The following is a 23,379-nucleotide window of genomic DNA, read 5'->3' as shown; positions in this document are numbered from 1 at the left end:
TGTTGATGAGTGACAGGGAGACCAGAACACTTAGACAACTAATGGGACTTGCGGTGGCTGGGATAACGAAGCACGAAGTAACTTGCTAACGAGTACTGTAGTGAGGACAAGACAACATCCTCCCTCCACTTAGCCACTGCACACATTGAATGGCTAGGGAAAGTATCGTAATTATTCATTTTTAGTCGGAAGAAGGACGGTCATCAGAGGAATTCCGTAGCAGAAACTCCTACACAGCGACGCATTTCCTTCAATAAAATCCAAACCACTGCAAAATAAATCCTCCAAACTCCACACAAAACAAATAAACTAATCTACCTCCTATGGCTAATATTTGAGCGTCATTCACTTCAGGACATTACAAAACATAAACAGAATGTGTGTATGTGTGTGTGTGTGTGTTTTACATTTCCAGTAAGCATTAAGTTTATTAAATTTGTCTCTCCCAACTTGATCTAAACTTAAAGACAATTAAAACATCAATTTTTACATATGGCTGCTTTCCCTCCTTGTGTGTGTGTGTGTGTGTGTGTGTGAGAGAGAGAGAGAGAGAGAGAGAGAGAGAGAGAGAGAGAGAGAGAGAGAGAGAGAGAGAGAGAGGCTAGCAGTTTGTTTGTATGTGTGTGTGTGTGTGTGTGTGTGCATAATTTCTCTCTTGTCTAGCCTTTTCCCCCACCCTGTATAGGCCTAAGTTTTCCTCTATAGGCTCAGAACAAACAAACAAGTGAATGAATGAGAAATATCCAATTTAAAGCTACAATTATTTTCACCTCTTAAACTAAACAGGAAAAAAAACACTGATATTTTCATTAAGATTATCAAAGTTTTTATTTCCTCACACACACACACACACACACAAAGTTTTTTTTTAAGTATGTTTGTTTTTTTCATAATTTTCTTTTTTTTTCATTTTTTCGGAATCTTTTGCACACAAAGTTTTTTTTTAAGTATATTTGTTTTTTTTCATAATTTTCATTTTTTTTCCATTTTTTCAGAATATTTTGCACACACACATAGTTTTTTTAATGTATATTTGTCTTTTTTCATAATTTTTCTCACTTTTTTCATTTCTTCATAATCATTTGCCTCTTATCATTCAGCTTAAGTACATTTGTGGTCTTCAGTTTAATGAATTTATTTTATTTATTTATTTTCTTTGACAAATTCATACAAAACAACAACATATTTTAATTATTTAAGTTTTTTTTTTGACAATATTGATACAACTTGAAATATTTTACTAAGACAACTTGAAATAAAGAATAGATCAACACACACACACACACACACACACACACAGTCTCTCTCTCTCTCTCTCTCTCTCTCTACAAGTAATAGTTTCATATGTGTGTGTGTGTAGGTTAAGTTTATAAAGATCATGACCAGTATTCTGTATGTATAAAGATAAGCTTAATTATACTGTGTGTGTGTGTGTGTGTGTGTGTGTGTGTGTGTGTCTATATATATGTAATGTACGACTTTTTATTGCACTCAAAAACACACACACACACACACACACACACACGCACACAGAGAGAGAGAGAGAGAGAGAGAGAGAGAGAGAGAGAGAAACTGACTTAAACCCTAGACATAACAATGATAAAAAAAAGTAATAATAATAATAATAATAATAATAATAATAATAATACATATTTGATAATTATCTCAATACTTGTCAACTTGATTGTGTCTGTCCTACTACACCCACACACTGCCATGAGCTGTAGTAATATTTGTGTACACGCACCTGTGTGTGTGTATGTCTTGACTATTAATAAGACTATTTGTATATCTATTGTTTCAAATGGTAGTAGCAGTAGTAGTAGATGTGGTTATTCTCTCTCTCTCTCTCTCTCTCTCTCTCTCTCTCTCTCTCTCTCTCTCTCTCTCTCTCTCTCTCTCTCTCTCTCTCTCTCATTCTTGTGTGTGTGTGTGTGTGTTCCTGACACACACACACACACACACACACAAAATTTATTTATAAAGAATATGATTACAAGTATTGGGGTGAGACATGCACGTACACACACACACACACTAACACTAATCGAACAGGGTGGCTTAACAAACACCCTTAAGACTCAGCCAGGGTGACAACACACACCCTTACAGCTAGCACTCCCCCCACACACTTAAAAAGTACACAAGGTGACAAAAAACACCCTTAAAATTTTCCCTGACCATATTAAACATCCTTAAACTGAACAGGGTGACCAAAAAACACCCTTTAAACATTTCTGACCATTTTGAACACCCTTAAACTGAACAGGGTGACAAAAACACCCTTAAAATTTTTCCTGGCCATATTAAACACCCTTAAACTGAACAGGGTAATGAGCAACACCCTTAAAATTTTTCCTGGCCATATTAAACACCCCTAAACTGTACAGGGTGACAAAAAAAAACACCCTTTAAACATTTCTGACCATTTTAAACACCCTAAAACTGAACAGGGTGACAAAAAACACCCTTAAAATTTTTTCTGGCCATATTAAACACCCTTAAACTGAACAGGGTGACAAAAAACACCCTTAAAAATTTTCCTGGGCATATTAAACACCCTTAAACTGAACAGGGTAATGAGCAACACCCTTAAAATTTTTCCTGACCATATTAAACCCTTAAACTGAACAGGATGACAAAAAACACCCTTAAAATTTTCCCTGACCATATTAAACACCCTTAAACTGAACAGGGTGACAAAAAACACCCTTAAAATTTTTCCTGGCCATATTAAACACCCTTAAACTGAACAGGGTAACGAGCAACACCCTTAAAATTTTTCCTGACCATATTAAACACCCTTAAACTGAACAGGGTGACAAAAAACACCCTTAAAATTTTCCCTGACCATATTAAACACCCTTAAACTGAACAGGGTGACAAAGAAACACCCTTAAAATTTTTCCTGACCATTCTCCAACACCCTTGCAGTCTCTTGGCTATGCTGGTCACCCTTACAGACAAACACACACACACACACTGAAGACCTCTCCCAGCCATAAACACACACACACATACACACACACCCCTAGACTTGTTAAGGGTGAGGGAGCCTTTAAGTACTCTCTAGACACCCTTAAAACTCCACAGACACACACAAACACACACAGATACCATTTATCTCTACAGAAAGGGAAAAATCACACACAGACAGACACACAGACACACACACTCCACCAGACACCCACACACACCCGCACACACCTGCACGCACCCTAGATTAGCCTCAAAGCTCCTCTTTCCTCTCTATCTTGACAAGTTCCACCTGGAAGACCAGCGTGGCGTGGGGAGGTATCTTTGGAGGCGCCCCTGAAACTCCATAGCCGAGGACCGAGGGGATGACAAGCTTCCTCTTCTCCCCCTCGCACATCCTTGGGGGGCGGGGCGGGGTGAAGGCGTCAGAAGCACATGGGGAATACAAAGGAAGGTCAAATAGAGATAGATATGGAAAAATAACATCTTTATCTCTCTCTCTCTAATATACACCACCACCACTGCCACTACTCACCCAATCAGTCCCTGGTCCCAGCCTCAGATGACCTGACCTGACCCCAGCGTGAAGGTCAGGGGTTGTCCTCGAGGGTAACTGCTGTCGAATTCTGTGCCATCTTCCAGCTTTCCCTGTTAAGTTAGGTTAGGTTAGGTTAGGTTATATTCTCTCTCTCTCTCTCTCTCTCTCTCTCTCTTCTTCACCCTCCCCTCTCTCTCTCTTCGTCATCTCCTCTTTCTTTCTCTCTCTCTCTCTCTCTCTTGGTTCATCGCCCCCCCTCTCTCTCTCTCTTGGTTCATCCCCCTCTCTCTCTCTCTCTCTTGGTCATCTCCCTCTCTCTCTCTTCGTCATCCCCTCTCTCTCTCTCTCTCTCTCTCTCTCTCTCTCTTCATCACCCCCTCTCTCTTGGTCATCCCTTCTCTCTCTCTCTCTCTCTCTCTCTCTCTCTCTCTCTCTCTCTCACTGCATAGTGCATGTGAAGCAGGTCCCCTCATCTGCTCTTCAGTAAATAAACAAATAAACAAATAAATAAATAAACAAAGACTGAAAACTTAAAAAAAAATAATAAAAAAAATATATAATCAAATAAATACATACAAAAACAAACTTAACTACTATACAGCCAATAATAACAACAATTTAAATATATCAAACAAACAAATAAAAAAAAATCTTCTAAACCCCCTCCTCTTCCTCCTCCCCCCATATGAGGTCACAAGGTCAAGTCAGGTCACCAGGTCAACGGTTCCTGGCGGGTCGCGGGTCGTGATGTGACTAGTGAGTGGTGTGGGGAGTTCCCTGACTAGATAGTGGAGCGAGTGGCTATTCCGGGTGTTTTAAGGGGTGTTTTAAGGGTGTTTTAAGGGTTAAGGGTGTTTAAAGGGGTTTAGGGATGTTTAAAGGGGTTTAGAGACGTGTTTAAGGGTTCTAGAAGCGTTTTTGGGCGTTTCAAGTTATTTTAGGGTGTTTTAAGAAGTTTTAGGGACATTAAGGGGTTTTAGGTACGTTTAAGGGACTTTTTGGCATTTTGAGTTGTTTAGTGGTAATTTAGGGTTGTTTGGGTTTGTTTTAACGCGTTTTAAGTCTTTCTGAGGAGTTTTAAGGTTTATTTAGTTTTTTAGAGATTTTTTAGGATTTTTTAAGGGATTGTGGGAAATTTTAGGGTTTTTTTTTTGGTGAATTATGGGAAATTTTAGGGTTTTTTGGTGAATTATGGGAAATTTTAGGGTTTTTTCCCCCGTGAATTAAGGGAAATTTTAGGGTTTTTTTTTTCTGAATCGTGGGAAATTTTAGGTTTTTGGTGAATTATGGGAAATTTTAGGGTTTTTTTTGGTGAATCGAGAAATTTGAAGTTTTTTTTGAATTACGGTAAATTTTAGGGAGTTTCTGATGAATCACAGGAACAAACAAACAAACAAACAACAAAACAAACATGAAACACACACCCACAGCAACAAAACACCCTTAAAACACCCTTAAACACCCTTAAACACCCTAAATACGTAATCTCCAACATTTCCACACCTGTCAGCTAACCGAACAGGGCAAGACTAACTAACACAACACTACACACCTGCAGAACACACCTGCACTTGATTAAACACATCTGGCCCCTCAGATAAGCTTCTACAGACGCACACACCTGCAGAACACACACAGTTACACACCTGGCCCGTCAGATATGCCTTCTACGCACACAAACACACACACACCTGCCAAAAACACACTTACGCTTTACAGTGTGTGTGTGTGTGTGTGTGTGTGTGTTCGTGTCCCCATACAAGCCTGCTACACACATTCACACACCTGAAAAACACCTGTGTAGTATTTTGTGTGTATTTCCTGTTTGTTTGTGTGTGTGTTTGTTATACAGGCTTTCTATAAATTCCTCTGTTTGTTTGTTTGTTTGTTTGTTTGTTTGTTACAGCTTCCCATATACATACATACATACACACGCACACACACACACACGGTTTAAGTATTATCAAGCTTCTTATTTTACTAAGTAATTTCTGTTGTTTGTTTTGTTTTTGTTTGTTTTTGTGTACATCAATTATTTTGTGTTTTGAAAATTATGCGTGGTTTGTTTGTTTGTTTGTTTGTTTGTTTGTTTTTTAAGTTCAGGTGTATTTTTTCTAATCTATTTTTTTAATTAATTTTCTTCTTTTTTCTCTCGACTTGTTTTTTTTTCTATATTTTCGTTCGTTTTTCAAAATTGTTCACTCTTTTATTTTTCTTCTTTCGTCTTTCAAAATTATTCATTCTTTTTTTATTTTCCTTCATTCGTCTTTCAAAATTATTCATTCTTTTTTTATTTTCCTTCATTCGTCTTTCAAAATTATTCATTCTTTTTTTTATTTTCCTTCATTCGTCTTTCAAAATGATTCATTCTTTTTTATTTTCCTTCATTCGTCTTTCAAAATTATTCACTTTTCTTATTTTCTTATTTTCCTTCACTATTATTATTATTATTATTATTATTATTATTATTATGACTATTTTATGATTTTCAAGTCAATATATATATTTTTTCAAATGATTTCCTTTATAAAAATTTTCTGAACTGTTTAAATACGTCTATTTTTCAGAATTATTCGTATTTCTTTAATTTTTCCACTTATTTCTTGACATAATTTAAGCTTCTAAATTATTTGTGTTTCTATATTTTTCTAAGTTATTTATCTGATCAAATTTCCATTTTTTTTATATCATCATTCAATTAATCCGTTTTCTTTTTTCTTTTTATTACTTAAAAAAATGGCTATAATTTACGTTTTCTTTAAAATTATGTGTATTTAAAATAATTGACCGTCTTTACTAAATCAGCCCATTTATTTTTTTTTCGTAATATTCAACATAACTAATAATAATAATAATAATAATAATAATAATAATAATAATAATAATAATAATAATAATAATAATCTTCACTAAATCCCTAAGAAAAAAAAATAATAATAATATAATTCTCTTCACTCCATCCCTATCTCACTTTACATTACTACAACACACTTAAATTACTTACTTAAAATTTAGGTACTTAACAAGCTTTCTAAAAATGCCAAACTTCTGCCGCTTTCAAATCTCTTTAATTTCTCTGTATCTCATTCATTATTGCTGTTTTTTTTTTTTTTTGTAACCTTAAGATCGACGGAATTTGTTTAATAATCTCTACATATTTCTTTCTTAAAATGCCTTTCAATCTCGTAATATATATATATTTTTTGTAATGATCATATTTCTTCACTCATAAATCTAAAATCAAGGAATACATAATTATAAACAAATAGAAAAATACCAAATAATAATAATAATAATAATAATAATAATAATAATAATAATAATAATAATAATAATAATTCCTACCCAAAACAAATTATCGTACATGTTCATTGTAAAAAGAATCGTACCCAAATCACAAACTATCGTTCCCACATGTAATAATAATAATAATAATAATAATAATAATAATAATAATAATAATAATAATAATAATAATAATCGTACACAAAACACAAACAATCGTACATGTGCGTTTAAAAGCAATCATACCCAAACACCAACTATTGTACACACACGTAAAAAAATAAAATAAATAAATAAAAATAAATAAAATAAATAAAATCGTACCCAAAACGTAAACTATCGTACACACACATTAAAAAAAATAACAAACAAATAATAAAATAAATCGCATCTCAAAAACGTAAACTATCGTACACACATTAAAAAAAATAAATAAATAAAAAAAATAAAAAATAAATAAAAAATAAAAATAAATCGTATCCCAAAACGTAAATTATCGTACAAAAAAAATAAAAATAAATAAACCACAAAACACCTTCCAATAACATCTAAAAGTTGTTTTTTTTTCTGTTTTCTTTTTAAACTTCAAATAAAAAAACACCCTTATTTAATTCCTCCTCCTCCCCTACCACCCACCCTTACTAAACACTCTCTAACTTCTAAACATTAACAGCTGATCTGACTGGCCAGTTCCATTTGTTTGTCGTTTGTGTGTCTTTGTGTTTGAATTCTCAGAGGGACTAGATGCGTCTTCAGGATTGACTAGATAAATATTATGAACACACACGCACACACACACACACACACACACACATATTAAAGAAATAATCGCTAGTCTCTTATCACCAAAACACACACACACACACACACACATCCCCTATGTACATTTTCAGTTTGTCAACTGCCTAAATAATAAACCGTTTATTATTATTATTATTACACACACACACACACACACCAACACTTAAGTACACGTTTGTTAAGTAAATAATTACAGAAATATTTAAGTACCGGTTGAAATAATACTCGTTTTCTATGACTCTCTCTCTCTCTCTCTCTCTCTAAAGTAAAAAAAATAAATGCGTTAGACGGAATGGAACGCACGCACGCACGCACGCACACACGCGCGCACACACACACACACACACACACACACACACACACACACACACACACACACACACACACACACACACACACACACACACACACAGCCTCGGAAATTATGCGATTAAATGCTGTCACAATAATAATAATAATAATAATAATAATAATAATAATAATAATAATAATAATAATAATAATAATAGGGACAATAATAATAGGAACAATAATACGAAAGAAGAAGAAGAAGAAGAAGAAGAACAACAAGAAGAAGAACAAGAAGAAGAATGAAAATAATAATAACTTTCTCTCTCTCTCTATGTAAGGAAAAAGTACACACACACACACACACACACACACACTTATACTAATATATACACATCTCAATGGAAGAGAGAGAGAGAGAGAGAGAGAGAGAGAGAGAGAGAGAGAGAGAGAGAGAGAGAGAGAGAGAGAGAGAGAGAGAGTGTGTGTGTGTGTGTGTGTGTGTGTGTGTGTGTGTGTGTGTGTGTGTGTGTGTGTGTGTGTGTGTGTGTGTGTGTGTGTGTGTGTGTGTTTGAACAAGTAAGGTTAGGTTAGGCCTCGCTGTGACCTTCCTGTGACCTTTCTGTGACTAGATTGACCCCTCACTGAATGCTGTGGCCCTGGTGAGGTCACTTGCTGTGGTGTTTGTTTGTTTGTTTGGGGCTGTGGTTTTGTTTCTTCCTTTGAATTCTTTTGTGCTGGTGGTGGTGGTGGTGGTGGTGGTGGTGGTGGTAGTAGTAGTAGTAGTACACACACACTCACACAATCTCTCTCTCTCTCTCTCTCTCTCTCTCTCTCTCTCTCTCTCTCTCTCACACACACACACACACACACACACACACACACACACACAGATTCACCAGCTGCTCACAAATTGAGTCATTTCAGAATTATGGCAGTCTGAACATTGTAACAGTCATTTAGAGATTAACCAGACCCTTTACAAGCTGCCCAGGGCTTCCACAGGTTAACCAGACCCTTCACAAGCTGCCCAGGCCTTCTACAGGTTAACCAGACCCTTCACAAGCTACCCAGGGCTTCCACAGGTTAACCAGAGCCTTCACAAGCTACCCAGGGCTTCCACAGGTAAACCAGAGCCATTACAAGCTATCTAGGGCTTCCACAGGTTAACGAGACCTTTCACAAGCTACCCAGGCCTTCCACAGGTTAACCAGACCCTTCACAAGCTACCCAGGGCTTCCACAGGTTAACCAGACCCTTCACAAGCTACCCAGGCCTTCAACAGGTAAACCAGAGCCATTACAAGCTATCTAGGGCTTCCACAGGTTAACGAGACCTTTCACAAGCCCACCAGGCCTTCCACAGGTTAACCAGACCCTTCACAAGCCCACCAGGCCTTCCACAGGTTAACCAGGGCCTTCAGAAGCTACCCAGGGCTCCCACAGGGGAGCCTTTACAAGCCCACCAGGCTTTCCACAGGTTAACCAAAGCCTTCACAAGCCCACCAGGCCTTCCACAGGTTATCCAGACCCTTCACAAGCTACCCAGGGCCTCCACAGGTTAACCAGAGCCTTCACAAGCTACCCAGGCCTTCCACAGGTTAGCCAGACCCTTTACAAGACCACCAACCTTTCCACAGGTTAACCAGACCCTATACTAGCCCACCAGGCCTTCCACAGGTTAACAAGACCCTTCAAAAGCTACCCAGGGCTTCCACAGGTTAGCCAGGGCCTTCCCAAGCTACCCAGGGCTTCTACAGGTTAACAAGACCCTTCAAAAGCTACCCAGGGCTTCCACAGGTTAGCCAGGGCCTTCCCAAGCTACCCAGGGCTTCCACAGGTAAACCAGACCCTTCACAAGCTACCCAGGGCTTCCACAGGTAAACCAGAGCCATTACAAGCTACCCAGGGCTTCCACAGGTAAACCAGACCCTTTACAAGCCCACCAGGCCTTCCACAGGTTAAGCAGACCCTTCACAAGCTACTCAGGGCCTCCACAGGTTAACCAAAGCCTTCACAAGCTACCCAGGGCTTCTACAGATTAACCAGACCCTTCACAAGCTACCCAGGGCTTCCACAGGTTAACCAGAGTCTTCAGAAGCTCCCCAAGCATCACCACAATCTTCCCAGAGTCACCACAATCTCCCCAGAGGCTCCACAATCTCCCCAGAGTCACCAGAAGTCCCCCACAGACTCTACAATCCCCCCCAGGGCCTCTACAAGTTATCCCAGTGCACCTCCTTGCTTCTGGCCATATCTTTACCTAAAATAAAGCCAGGCATTAAATCAGATGGCATTTCTGTGTGATGTTCAATGTTACAACAAGAATTTATGGCCCATTTTGACACCTTGCCTTGCTGGTAATGTGACAATACCAGGGTCCCCTCGTCTGCGTCCCGGTGCACTGATGGTCCGTTGATGTCCACCCATGGATGGCCGAAGCAGCTGTTGGGGTGCAGAAGGTTAGTGGGGTGTTTTTTGGTGTTTTTTTGGTGTTTTTTTGGTGTTTTGGTGTGTTGTGGTGTGTTTTTGGGTGTTTCTGGGTGTGTTTTATGAGTGTTTTGGTGTGTTTTGGTGTGTTTTTGGGTGTTTTGGTGTGTTTTGGTGTGTTTTTTGGGTGTTTTGGTGTGCTTTTTGGGTGTTTTGGTGTGTTTTGGGGTGTTTTTTTTTTTTTTTTTTTTTTTTTGCATAGTGATGATAAGCAACAGTACAGAAACACACAGACTCACACAGCCAACACACAGCCACCAGCACTGCAACACACCCTCAGACACCCACACAGCATCACTCAAACACAGCCACAGACTCACACAGATAACACACAGCCACCAGCACTGCAACACACCCTCAGACACCCACACAGCATCACTCAAACACAGCCACAGACTCACACAGCCAACACACAGCCACCAGCACTGCAACACACCTTCACACACCCACACAGCATCACTCAAACACAGCCACAGACTCACACAGCCAACACACAGCCACCAGCACTGCAACACATCTTCACACACCCACACGAAGACCACAAACACACACAGCATCACTCGGACACAGCCACAGACTCACCTATAGTACACAGCATGTAGTATAACGCCAGTGAGGTAGCTGATGGCACACAGGACAGCAGAAATTATGATGAAAGTGTCGTATGATGAAAGTATTTGTCGTCCAGCCAGCAGATCCCCAAGGCAAGCATCACTAGGTTCTCGATGAAGGCTAGGACTAAAAACAACACCTGTGGGGGGGTAGGGGGTGAGATAGCAGCGATGGGGGGAAGGGAGGGAGAGAATGAAAAATTTGTGTTAGCTTAAGTCATTGAATACTGCTTCAATATCAAACCTAACATGACTTAACCTAACTTAACGTAACTTAACGTAACTTAACCTAACCCAGCCTGACCTAACCTCACTGCAGCCTCACCTGTATCACTAAGGTTGAATGACAACGCGCCCTCTGCTTTTTGACAGCCGAGGGCCTGAAGTACACCAGCGTAGAAGCAATGGTGCCAAGGAAAACGTAGAAATATGGACGCAGGTACATGAAAAAACACTGGCAACAGTAAAACGGTGTGCGTACTGGCAACACTGAACTGCAGGTGAAAGAAAACGGGGTCTTTTAATGTGTTTTTGGGTGTTTTTTTTTTTATGGGTTTTTATGGGTGTTTTTGGGTGTTTTGGTGTTTTAGTGTGTTTTTGGGGTGTTTATAGGTGTTTTTTGGTGTTTTGGGTGTTTTTGGAGTATATTTGGAGTTTTTTTGGTGTTTTTGGTAATTCTTGGGTGTTTTTGGTGTGTTTAAGGGTGTTTAAAGATGTTTTTTGGGTGTTTTGGGCATGTTTTTTGGGTGTTCTGGGGTGTTTTAGGTATTTTGGGGTGTCTTTTAGGTGTGTTGTGAATTATAGTGTTTGTTTCATAGTGTTTAGCTTGTGTGTGTCCTTGTGTCACCTGCCACACACACACACACACACACACACACACACACACACACACACACACACACACACACACACACACACACACACACACACACACACTCACTCACCTCTCCTCCAGCTTGAGTTTAAACACCAGCACCACCACAAAGTGTACACCCAACACCACAAACACCTTCCACGTGTGTGCCAGGGTGAACACCGTACAGGCAATGGCGCGGGACACCACCTGCGGACACATTATTATTATTATTATTATTATTATTATTATTATTATTATTATTACTACTACTATTATTATTATTATTATTGTTACTATTACTATTTGAAACTCATAATTATACCTAAACACACACACACACACACACACACACAAACAAAAAATAAATTAATAAATAAATGAATAAATAAGTAAAAAAAAAAATTTAAACACCAAAATTTACTTATAAGATAAAAAACACCATCAAAATTCACAAGCAGATAAAAAAACACCCTTAAACACCCCAAAAAACACACCAAAAACACCCCAAAACATCCTTAAACACACTAAACACCCCAAAAATAACCAAAAACACCCAAAAACACCCTTAAATATCCCAAAAATACCCAAAAACACCCTTTAATACCCAAAAAACACCCTTAAATATCCCAAAAACACCCAAAAACACCCTTAAACACCGTTATATACCCAAAAACACCCAAAAACACCCTTAAATATCCCAAAAACACCCAAAAACACCCAATAACATCCTTAAATACCCCCCACCAAAAAAAAACACCCTTAAATACCCCAAAAACACCCTTAAACACCCTTAAACACCCAAAAACACCCCAAAACACCCAAAAAAAACACACACAAAACCAAAAAAAACACTTTCACAAACCCAAACACACTTAAAAACACAAGATACACAATTAAACCGGCCCTAAGAACCGTACCTGGAAGAATATTGCGAACAGGAGGGGCAGTGCGTTTAAAATAGTCAGCCCTCCGAGTTTGGAGAACCTGTGGTAGGATGTGAAGGACCAGGTGAGGGACACAAGGGAGATGAGGACAGAGAACACCGGTTTGGAGAGCTGTGTGTTGTGGCCCAGTGGTGACAAAAGACAGGATGCTGCCCAGTGTCACGTCCTTAACCTGTTGTGGGAAAGTTGTGGTGTTAGTTGTGGTTGTAGGAGGAAGAGGAGGAGGAGGAGAAGGGGTGGGGATGATGGAGTGGTTGTCTTGGGTGTTTTTGTGTGTTTTTTAGGTGTTTTTGGGTGTCTTGGGATGTTTTGTGATGTTTTTGGGTGGTTTTGGGTGTTTTGTGGTGTTTTTGGGTGTTTTTAGGGTACTAATGGGTGTTTTTGTAGTTTTTGAGTGTTTTTGGGTATTTTTGGGTGTTTTTGGGGTGTTTTTGGGTGTTTCAGTGTGTTTTTTTGGTGTTTTTGTGTGTTTTGGGATGTTTTTGGGTGTTTTAGAGGTGTTTTTGGGTGTTTCAGGGTGTTTGTTTTTGTTTTTTTGTACTTAAACCAAAACACCCCCACACACCCACAAACACCCACAAACACACACACAAACGCACCTGGTCCAACTCAGTGTAATGCGTCCCAACGATATACAGCTGCAGAATTAACTGAAAGGCCGACTCGAGTGTGGCCTCCATGACGTTGGTGATTGCGACCCTCATCTGCGCGACATGCTTAAAGTCATAATATTTTCTGATCTCCATGTCCCTCATGTGGTGCCGGTAGGTCTTGGTAGGCCCGTGGGGGGGGGGAAGCTGTTGTACGATTTCGAGTCCACCTGTAAGAGTGCCTGCGTTAGTCCTGGGTGGGTCTGAGGAGATGTACAGTGCGCCTGGTGTTGTTTTTGGGTGTTTTTTGGTGTTTTGTTAAATGGTGGTTTTTGGGTGTTATTGGGGTGTTTTTTGGTGTTAAATGATGGTTTTTGGGTGTTTTGGGGCATTTAAAGGTATTTTTGGTGTTTTTTCACTAGTTATATTAATTTAAGGGGTAACTAAATTAGAAAATGGGTGTTTTGAGGTGTTTTTGGTGTGTTTTTGGGTATGTTTTTGGGTGTTTTGGCTAGGTTAGTTAACTTAGGGATGGATGAAATAGAAAATGGGTGTTTTGGGGTGTTTTTACAGTGTTTTTGGGTATTTAAGGGTATTTTTTAAATTTCTGGCCTAAGTTAAGTCAGGGGTGGATGAAATAGAAAATGGGTGTTTTTGGAGTGTTTCTGGGTGTTTTTGGGGTGTTTGAAGGGGACTGAGTGTTTAAAGGGTAAAGGAAAATGAATAAGTGTGTTTGGGTGTGTTTGGGGGTGTTTTGGGTGTGTTTGGAAGTGTTTTTGGGGTGTTTTTGCGGTGTTTGAAGGGGACTGAGCGTTTAAAGGGTAAAGGAAAATGAATAAGTGTGTTTGGGTGTGTTTAGGGGTGTTTTGGGTGTGTTTGGAAGTGTTTTTTCGGTGTTTTTGGGGTGTTTGAAGGGGACTGAGCATTTAAAGGGTAAAGGAAAATGAATAAGTGTGTTTGGGTGAGTTTTGGACTGTTTTGGTGTTTATGGGGTGTTTTTGGGGTGTTTTGGTGTGTTTTGCGGTGTTTTGTGGTGTTTGGAGGTGAATAACAGTGTTTTTTGGGTGTTTTAGTGTGTGTGTGTGTGTGTGTGTGTGTGTGTGTGTGTGTGTGTGTGTGTGTGTGTGTGTGTGTGTGTGTGTGTGTGTGTGTGTGTGTGTGTGTGTGTGTGTGTGTGTGTGTGTGTGTGTGTCAACATCATACCCCAAAGATTTCAAAATACACACACATACACCCATGCACACAGAAAAATTAAATATATATACATCAAAAGTGTAATAATAATAATAATAATAATAATAATAATAATAATAATAATAATAATAATAATAGTAGAATATAACAAGCTACTATTGGGGATTTATTTAGTAGTAGTAGTAGTAGTAGTTCTACATAACAATACTAATATACTGAGAGAGAGAGAGAGAGAGAGAGAGAGAGAGAGAGAGAGAGAGAGAGAGAGAGAGAGAGAGAGAGAGAGAGAGAGAGAGAGAGAGAGAGAGAGAGAGAGAGAGAGAGAGAGAGAAATTAAGTAAAAAACAAACAACAACAACAACAACAACAACCTAACCTAACCAAACCCCAACCATTTAAAAACGCCCCCAACCTGACCTGACCCAACCCGACCCGACCCCATCCAACCTGACTTGACCCCAGTACCTTGCGCTGTGAAGGGGGGAAGAGTGAGTTGCTGGGCTCAGAGGCAACCCCCCCACTGGCGGGTTGTGCCTCTCTTTGTTATCAACCTGGGGGGGAGAGGGGGGTAGGGGGCAAGGGGGATAGGGGGCAAAGGGGTAGGGGGGGTGTATGTTAGCTTGAGTTAAGTTGGATTACAGGAATTATTACTGTTATTATTGTTATTTTTGTTATCATGGTGTGTGCGAGAGAGAGAGAGAGAGAGAGAGAGAGAGAGAGAGAGAGAGAGAGAGAGAGAGAGAGAGAGAGAGAGAGAGAGAGAGAGAGAGAGAGAATTTTAAGTAAGTTTTCTCAATATCTACCTTCCCTCCCTCCCTTCCTCTCTCCCTCCTCCTTCTCCTCCTCTTTTAACCTCACACACACACACACACACACACACACACACACACACACACACACACACACACACAGAGCTCCCACAAAAAAAAAAATAAATAAATAAATAAAATAAACAAAACAAATAAATAAAAATAAAATAATTAAATAAATAAAAAAAAAACCACCTATCAACTCAAGCTAAAAAAAACCCTATCCACTTGGAAACTCCCACCCAAACACCCTTAAACACTAAAAAACACCTTAAAATATACAAAACACCCCAAAAAAACATTCCAAAAACACCCAAGAACACCCTTGAACACCCCAAAAACACACCAAACACCCCCAAAATATTGAAAAACACTCCAAAACAAACCAAAACACATCCAAAAACACCCCAAAAACACCCAAAAACACCCCACACACCCAAAAACACCCCAAAACACCCCAAAACACCCAAAACACACCAAAACACCCCAAACACATCCAAGAAAACACCAAAAACAAACCAAAAACACCCCAAAACGCACACATTCACCCCAAAGCACCCCATAGACAGTACATACCCCAACCTCCTGCATCTGACGCACTGTGACGTTCATGTGCTTCATCTGCGCGTAAGTATTTTCGAGGTACGCCATGACGAGGGCCAGGGGGGTGAGAAATATGAGCGTTTACAACGATACACGCAAAAACGAAGGTAGCAGTTTGAAAATGGGAAGGATATCTTGCTGCGTCACATGAATGTACAGATTCCAAGTGGACAACAGGGTAATTGGCAACAGGATGAAGAAAACGGTGAGTAGGAAATTGATCTTGTCTGGGTTGTCTGTTAGGTTGGCGAGGAATCCTTCTGCTTCCTGGGAGAGAGAGGGAGAGAGAGGGAGGGAGACATTGAGGGGTTTTTAGAGAGATGGGTAAATGTGTGTGTGTGTGTGTGTGTGTAGGGTGGTTTTTTTGTGTTTTTTTGTGTTTTGGGGTGTTTTTGTGTGTTTTGGATGTTTTAGAGTGCTTTTTGGGGTACTTTTCAGTGTTTTTTGTGTGTTTTTCAGTGTTTTTGTGTGTTTTTGAGTGTTAGTGGGGTATTTTTGAGTGTTTTTGTGGGTGTTTTGTGAGTTTTTGTGGGTTTTGTGTGTTTTTGTGGGTTTTTGAGTGTCTTTTTTGTGTTTTTTGTGTGTTTTTGGACATCTTGGGATGTTTTATGAGATGTTTTGGGGTGACAAAATGTGTTTCTGGGTAATTTGGGTGTTTTTGGGGTGTTACTGTTTGTATGTGGCTGTCTGGGTGTGTTAGTATGTGTTTCTTGGTGTTTCTTGTGTGTTTTTGGATGGTAAAGTGTGTTTAAGTATCATTTGAGTGCATTTTGAGTTTATTTCAGCCTTTTACATATAGTTCAACAAACAAACACACACACGCACTCACCTCCTCCTCGCCATCCACCAGCACCACCATCTCCTCGGACAGCGAATGATTAGCACTCGTCATGTTCCTCGTCCCCACCACATCGGAGTCATTGATGCTCTTCAGGTAATCTTGATGGTACTCCACCGCCAGCAGAATGTCGGTGTACACGTCTAGGTAGTAAAAAACCGACGGAAGCAGAAAACAAGAGAGAAAGAACCAAAAATTCCAGCAGTGGCGTTGTGCTCTCGTCGACTCGTACATGGCCTGCAGCTGAGCGCGGGCCTTCGAACTGGCCTCTGTCGTTCCCAGTTGCACGCGAAGACACATCTCCGCGCTAGGCTTGGTTGAGTGCAGGAGCTTCTCGCACTCCAGCACGCACACCACTGCGTTGTCGTACTGCCCCAAGTTGTTCCGTTCGGTGTAAAATTGCAGGAGTGTTTCGCCGTTTGTCGCCTTGCAATGCACCTTGCGGACCAGGCTGTACTCGAGGAACCGCTGCACAATGTCGTACCTGTGGGGTTGCTTTGGTTAGGTTAGGTTTGGTTTGGTTCAGTTTGGGGTGTTTTTTGGTGTTTTTTTTTTGGTGTTTTTTGTTGAATTAAAGTCTTTTTGGGTTTAAAAGTGTTTCTGGGTGTTTTGAAGTGTTTTTTGCTGAGTTGAAACGTTTTTGGGTGTTTTGGGGTTTTAAAAGTGCGTTTTTGTGTGTTTTTTGGGTGTTTTTGTTGAGTTGGTGTTTTTGTTTGGATGTGGAGTTTTAAAGATGTTTTTTTTGTTGTTTTTGTTAAGTTAAAGTGTTTTGGGGTGTTTTTTGGGGTTTTGAAGGGTGTTTTTGGGTGTTTTTGTTAAGTTGAAGTGTTTATGGTTATTTTTTAGGGTGTTTTAGGGAGTTTTGGTTAAATTAAAGTGTTTATGGGTGTTTTTGGGTTTTTTTGTGGTTTTAAAGTGTTTTTGTGTGTTTTTGTTAAGTTGAAGTGCTCATGGTTATTTTTTTGGGGGGTTTTAAAGGGTGTTTTTGGGTGTTGTTGGAGTTTTTGTTAAGTTAAAGTGTTTATGAGTGGTTTTTGTGGTTTTAAGGGGTGTTTTTGGGTTTTTTTGTTAAGATAAAGTGTTTATGAGTGGTTTTTGTGGTTTTAAAGGGTGTTTTTGGGTGTTTTTGTTAAGATAAAGTGTTTATGAGTGGTTTTTGCAGTTTTAAAGGGTGTTTTTGGTGTTTTTTTTTGGTTTTTAAAGGGTGTTTTTTTTTGTGTGTGTTTTTGATAAGTGCAAGAGTATTATGTGTTGTTCTGTAGTGATCCTAATCTTCCTTCTCCTCCTCTTTTACAAACCCTAAGCCTCCACCTCCTCCCTCACTCTTCTTCTTCTTCCTCCTCCTCCACCTCCTCCTCTTCCTCCTTCTGTACAAATTCTAAATCTCTTTCTCCTCCTGTTATAAGCTCTAAACCTCCACTCCTCCTCCTCCTCCTCTTCCTGTACAAATTCTAAATCTCTTTCTCCTCCTCTTATAAGGTCGAGACCTCCACTCCTCCTCCCTCACTCACTCACTCACTCACTCACTCACTCCTCCTCCTCCCTCACCTGCTGGCATTGATGGCGTAGTAAACAGGCGTATAACCGATCTTATTGCAGCGGTTAATATCAACGTTCCGCTCCTCCTCCAGCTAGGACGTCATCAGGAGCATATCAATTACCGTCACATTTCCGTTCTTGGCCGCCATGTGCAGAGCTGACCCCCCCGCGGTTATCGACGAGGTTCAGACGTGTGCCAGCATTAATCAGCTGTTGAACGCAGGCCAGCTGGTTGTTCCGGATCGCGACAAACAGCGGGGTTTCGCCTTGGTTGTTGCGTACGTCTGGTGATACCTTGAGGTTGTGAGGTTAGGTTAGTTTGGGTTGTGTAGGGGTAATAACACTCCAAAACATCCCAAAACACCCTTAAATATCCCTAAAACATACCAAAAACATCCCAAAACACCCTTAAATATCCCCAAAACATACCAAAAACATCCCAAAAGACCCTTAAATATACCCAAAACATACCAAAAACATCCCAAAACACCCTTAAATATCCCCAAAACATACCAAAAACATCCCAAAACACCCTTAAATATCCCTAAAACATACCAAAAACATCCAAAAACACCCTTAAATATCCCTAAAACATACCAAAAAACATCCCAAAACACCCTTAAATATACCTAAAACATACCAAAACACCTTAAATATCCCTAAAATATACAAAACATCCCAAAACACCCTTAAATATCCCCAAAACATACCAAAAACATCCCAAAACACCCTTAAATATCCCAAAAACATACCAAAAACATCCCAAAACACCCTTAAATATCCCTAAAACATACCAAAAACATCCCAAAACACCCTTAAATATCCCTAAAACATACCAAAACACCTTAAATATCCCTAAAATATACAAAACATCCCAAAACACCTTTAAATATCCCCAAAACATACCAAAAACATCCCAAAACACCCTTAAATATCCCAAAAACATACCAAAAACATCCCAAAACACCCTTAAATATCCTAAAAACATACCAAAAACATCCCAACACACCCTTAAATATCCCCAAAACATACCAAAAACATCCCAAACACCCTTAAATATCCCTAAAACATACCAAAAACATCCCAAAACACCCTTGAATATCCCTAAAACATACCAAAAACATCCCAAAACATCCTTAAATATCCCCAAAACATACCAAAAACATCCCAAAACACCCTTAAACACCCAAAAACAACCTTAAACACCCCAAAACACCCTTTAACACTCCAATAACATCCCAAAACACCCTTAAATATCCCCAAAACATACCAAAAACATCCCAAAACATCCTTACACACCCAAAAACAACCTTAAACACTCCAAAACACCCTTTAACACTCCAAAACACACCCCAAACACTGCAAAACACATTCAAAACACACCAAAACACTCCTAAAGCACCCTTAAACACCCAAAACTATCCGCAAACCACTGCAAACATCCAAAAAACACTTTTAACCATCCCCAAAACACCCAAAACTACCCCAAAAAACACTGCAAACACTCCAAAAACACCCAAAACCCCAAAAAACACACCAAATTTCCCTAAACATCCAAAAAACACCCCAAAAAAAACACACTAACCTCCGCAACACACCCCAAACACTACAAACACCCCCAAAAACACCCCAAAAAGCCCCTAAGCACACCTTCAGGGACAGAAGCCGATGCATCATGTTCGGGTAGCCTTGCTGGGCAGCCAGGTGGAGCAGGGTGAAGCCATCTGACCTGGCCGCGTCAAGAGAACACACGGCAGTTTCTTCAATGACCCGAACTATGCAGAGACCAACCTCCTCACGAGATATTATCCTCCAGTCCTTGTCTGTTGGGTTAGGTTAGGTTAGGTTAGGTTAGGTTACGTTAGATTGGGTTGGGTTAGGTTAGGTTAGGTTAGGTTAAGCTAGGTTACGTTAGGTTAGGTTAGATTAGGTTAGGTTAGGTTAGGTTAAGGTAGGTTAGGTTAGGTTGGGTTAGGTTAGGTTAGGTTAAGTTACGTTATGTTAGATTGGGTTAGGTTAGGTTAGGTTAGGTTAGGTTAAGCTAGGTTAGGTTAGGTTAGGTTAGGTTAAGCTAGGTTAGGTTAGGTTAGGTTAGGTTAGGTTAGGTTAAGCTAGGTTAGGTTAGGCTAGGTTAGGTTAGGTTAAGCTAGGTTAGGTTAGGTTAGATTAGGTTAGGTTAGGTTAGGTTGGGTTAGGTTAGGTTAGGTTGGGTTAGGTTAGGTTAGGTTAGGTTAGATTGGGTTAGGTTGGGTTAGGTTAGGTTAGGTTAGATTGGGTTAGGTTAGGTTAGGTTAGGTTAGGTTACGTTAGGTTAGGTTAGGTTAGGTTGGGTTACGTTAGGTTAGGTTAGGTTGGGTTAGGTTAGGTTAGATTAGGTTAGGTTAGATTGGGTTAGGTTAGGTTAGGTTAAGCTAGATTAGGTTAGGTTAGATTGGGTTAGGTTAGGTTAGGTTAGGGGGTGTCTCTCTCTCTCTCTCTCTCTCTCTCTCTCTCTCTCTCTCTCTCTCTCTCTCTCTCTCTGCTGCAATCACTATTACATGCTTTATGTATATTTAATACTATCAACATCATCATCATCACATCATTTAATCCCCTTGTTTATTCTTATAGGACTGGACACCATGTGTTTCAAACAAAAAGATTGCCCTTCTTTGAGTGAGAGTAGGTTCAATTTTGGGATAACCTTCTCCTAAAAGAGGTTGTTGACCAAAGTTATAGAAATTCCCACCCTCAAGGTTGAATGCACCATGTAATACAATTCCATTGCATGGTTGCATCTCATAGTGTGTGGTGGGATCACTATATCCCTATACCAGGCATATTTAACACATGTATGCTAAACTTCTTTTTTTTTTTTCACTTGTGAGGTCATTGCCTCCTTCACTCTAATCTTACAGCTAATAGATAAGGGTTAAAGGTGAAAAATGAGCAGATAAGTCACACAGGGGAAAATCTGCTATTATACAAATCCTTGAATTATGAAGTCACAAATAAAAGAAGAGCAGATTATTGTTTTCACGATAGACATCACTTAAGTACTGTACATCATTTTTAAATTTTCTATGGAGGCATTTTTATTTATGTACTGGAAAATTATGACCATCAACAACTGTTTCTTGTATAATTATGCAATAATGTTGACAGATATTTTGTACATTTTTTTGTGTATGTGTCGTCATTTCCAGGTACCTGGAATATTGGTTATTAATGCTATGTTCATCTAAAACTAACGTGGGCTCCTTTCTTCTCTTTACACGCATGACATGCACAGTAACCAATTGTACGTATACAATTAAATTATTCACTGCACTTGCATGATATGCTTGTCTTAATAGTGATACTATTGAACAATATGAAGTGTTACAGCCAAAAGATTTTCTCATTAGATAATATATATATATATATATATATATATATATATATATATATATATATATATATATATATATATATATATATATATATATATATATATATATATATATATATATTTTTTTTTTTTTTTTTTTGCAATTTTCATTACTAAAGTAGTATAAAAAATAATTCAACTCTATGAATTTAGTGATAGATTTGCATTCTTGTTAGATCTGAGCAATTATCCTGCTTGTCGTATATCTAATACAAGTGCACTTGCTGTATTAGTTATATGTCTTTATTTTTCCTCAAGTACTGTTATAGTCCTAACACACTGCAAATAATATTCTTTTATATATGATAATCTGTTTTTTGTACAAGTCCTTTAAGTTTTAAAATGAGGTATCACATATTCATTCAGATACTGAAAAAGGTTGAGTACCTTAGTTAATGTTGCTTAATTTTTGTATAATTTGACTTTTTTGCAATATACAAAGTGGATGACATGCTTATGATGTATGCAGAGGAAATAATACCAAACAAATAAATTATGAAGTAGGTATATACAGTGTTAAATACTAATCATCACATTTTTATAGTATATCTATGGTCTGAATATATATATATATATATATATATATATATATATATATATATATATATATATATATATATATATATATATATATATATATATATATATATATATATATATATATATGATTTGCATAAGTTATAAAGAAAATACATATTTTTCTGAGAGGGGTGTCAGTAAACAAACAAAATAGCTTAATGAAACCAATGGAATCATCATATCTGTCTACATCAAACAGACCCTCATAATGCTCCGTCCATTTATTAACTACAAGAAAAAAAAGAATCAGTTTCTTGCTCCATCTCTCATTGTTATTTTCCTATCTAATTCTCTTCATTGATTCTTCTTTTCAGCTACATCAATACTTCTTTGATTCCATCCCTTACGTTTTTTCTCTATCCTACTACCCATTCTTTTCATACAACAAACCTGTTTTTGCATATCCAATCACAATACATTTAAATAACAAAATATTACTATTCTTCTTCTACATACATTACCAAGACCTCACTCTTTCTCTGCATCCCATACACCTTTAAACTTTTCTCTTTTGTCAAATCCACTCACTTTCAAAACTTACCTGTCACACTCAACTAGCTTCCTCCCTCATACCTACTCACAGCATTCCTCTCCATCAAGGAGTGGTCAGGCTTACCTCCACCCTTCCCTCCCAAGAGTCCAATTCAACAATCTTAGTATTATCTTCTGGATGCAACCACATGTCTTTTCATCACTGTTGACAACCTTTTCACTCTCTTGGTTCATTTAAGTATAACACTTATAAATATCTTTCTTTTTAAACAAACTATTTTCAGTTACCAAATTTTGCTCACTCCACAATTTCATCATTTTCTCTTTTTTTTTTCCTACCAAGCATACCTTCTTGTATTGCATTCCAAACAATACCATTCAGATCTCCCAACAATAATGCATTTATATTCGCTCCAAAACTATGCAGATGGTCATTATGTCAGAGATTTCCCCTCATCATTTCTTACTACTAGGCCCATATGCACTCACAAGCACTCACACTTCTCATTTTTATTTTAACTTATATCAGTTTCAATTA

General features: G+C 38.6%; 1 pseudogene; it reads right to left on the bottom strand.

Annotated features, from left to right (window-relative positions):
- Positions 1–922: 922 nt before the first annotated feature.
- Positions 923–23,031, bottom strand: LOC135098136 (uncharacterized; annotated as a pseudogene).
- Positions 23,032–23,379: the final 348 nt, after the last annotated feature.

Source organism: Scylla paramamosain, unplaced genomic scaffold, assembly GCF_035594125.1.
Source record: "Scylla paramamosain isolate STU-SP2022 unplaced genomic scaffold, ASM3559412v1 Contig46, whole genome shotgun sequence".
NCBI lineage: Eukaryota > Metazoa > Arthropoda > Malacostraca > Decapoda > Portunidae > Scylla > Scylla paramamosain.
Note: the sequence above shows the minus strand (reverse complement) of the source record. Positions and strands in the feature narration are given on the sequence as shown.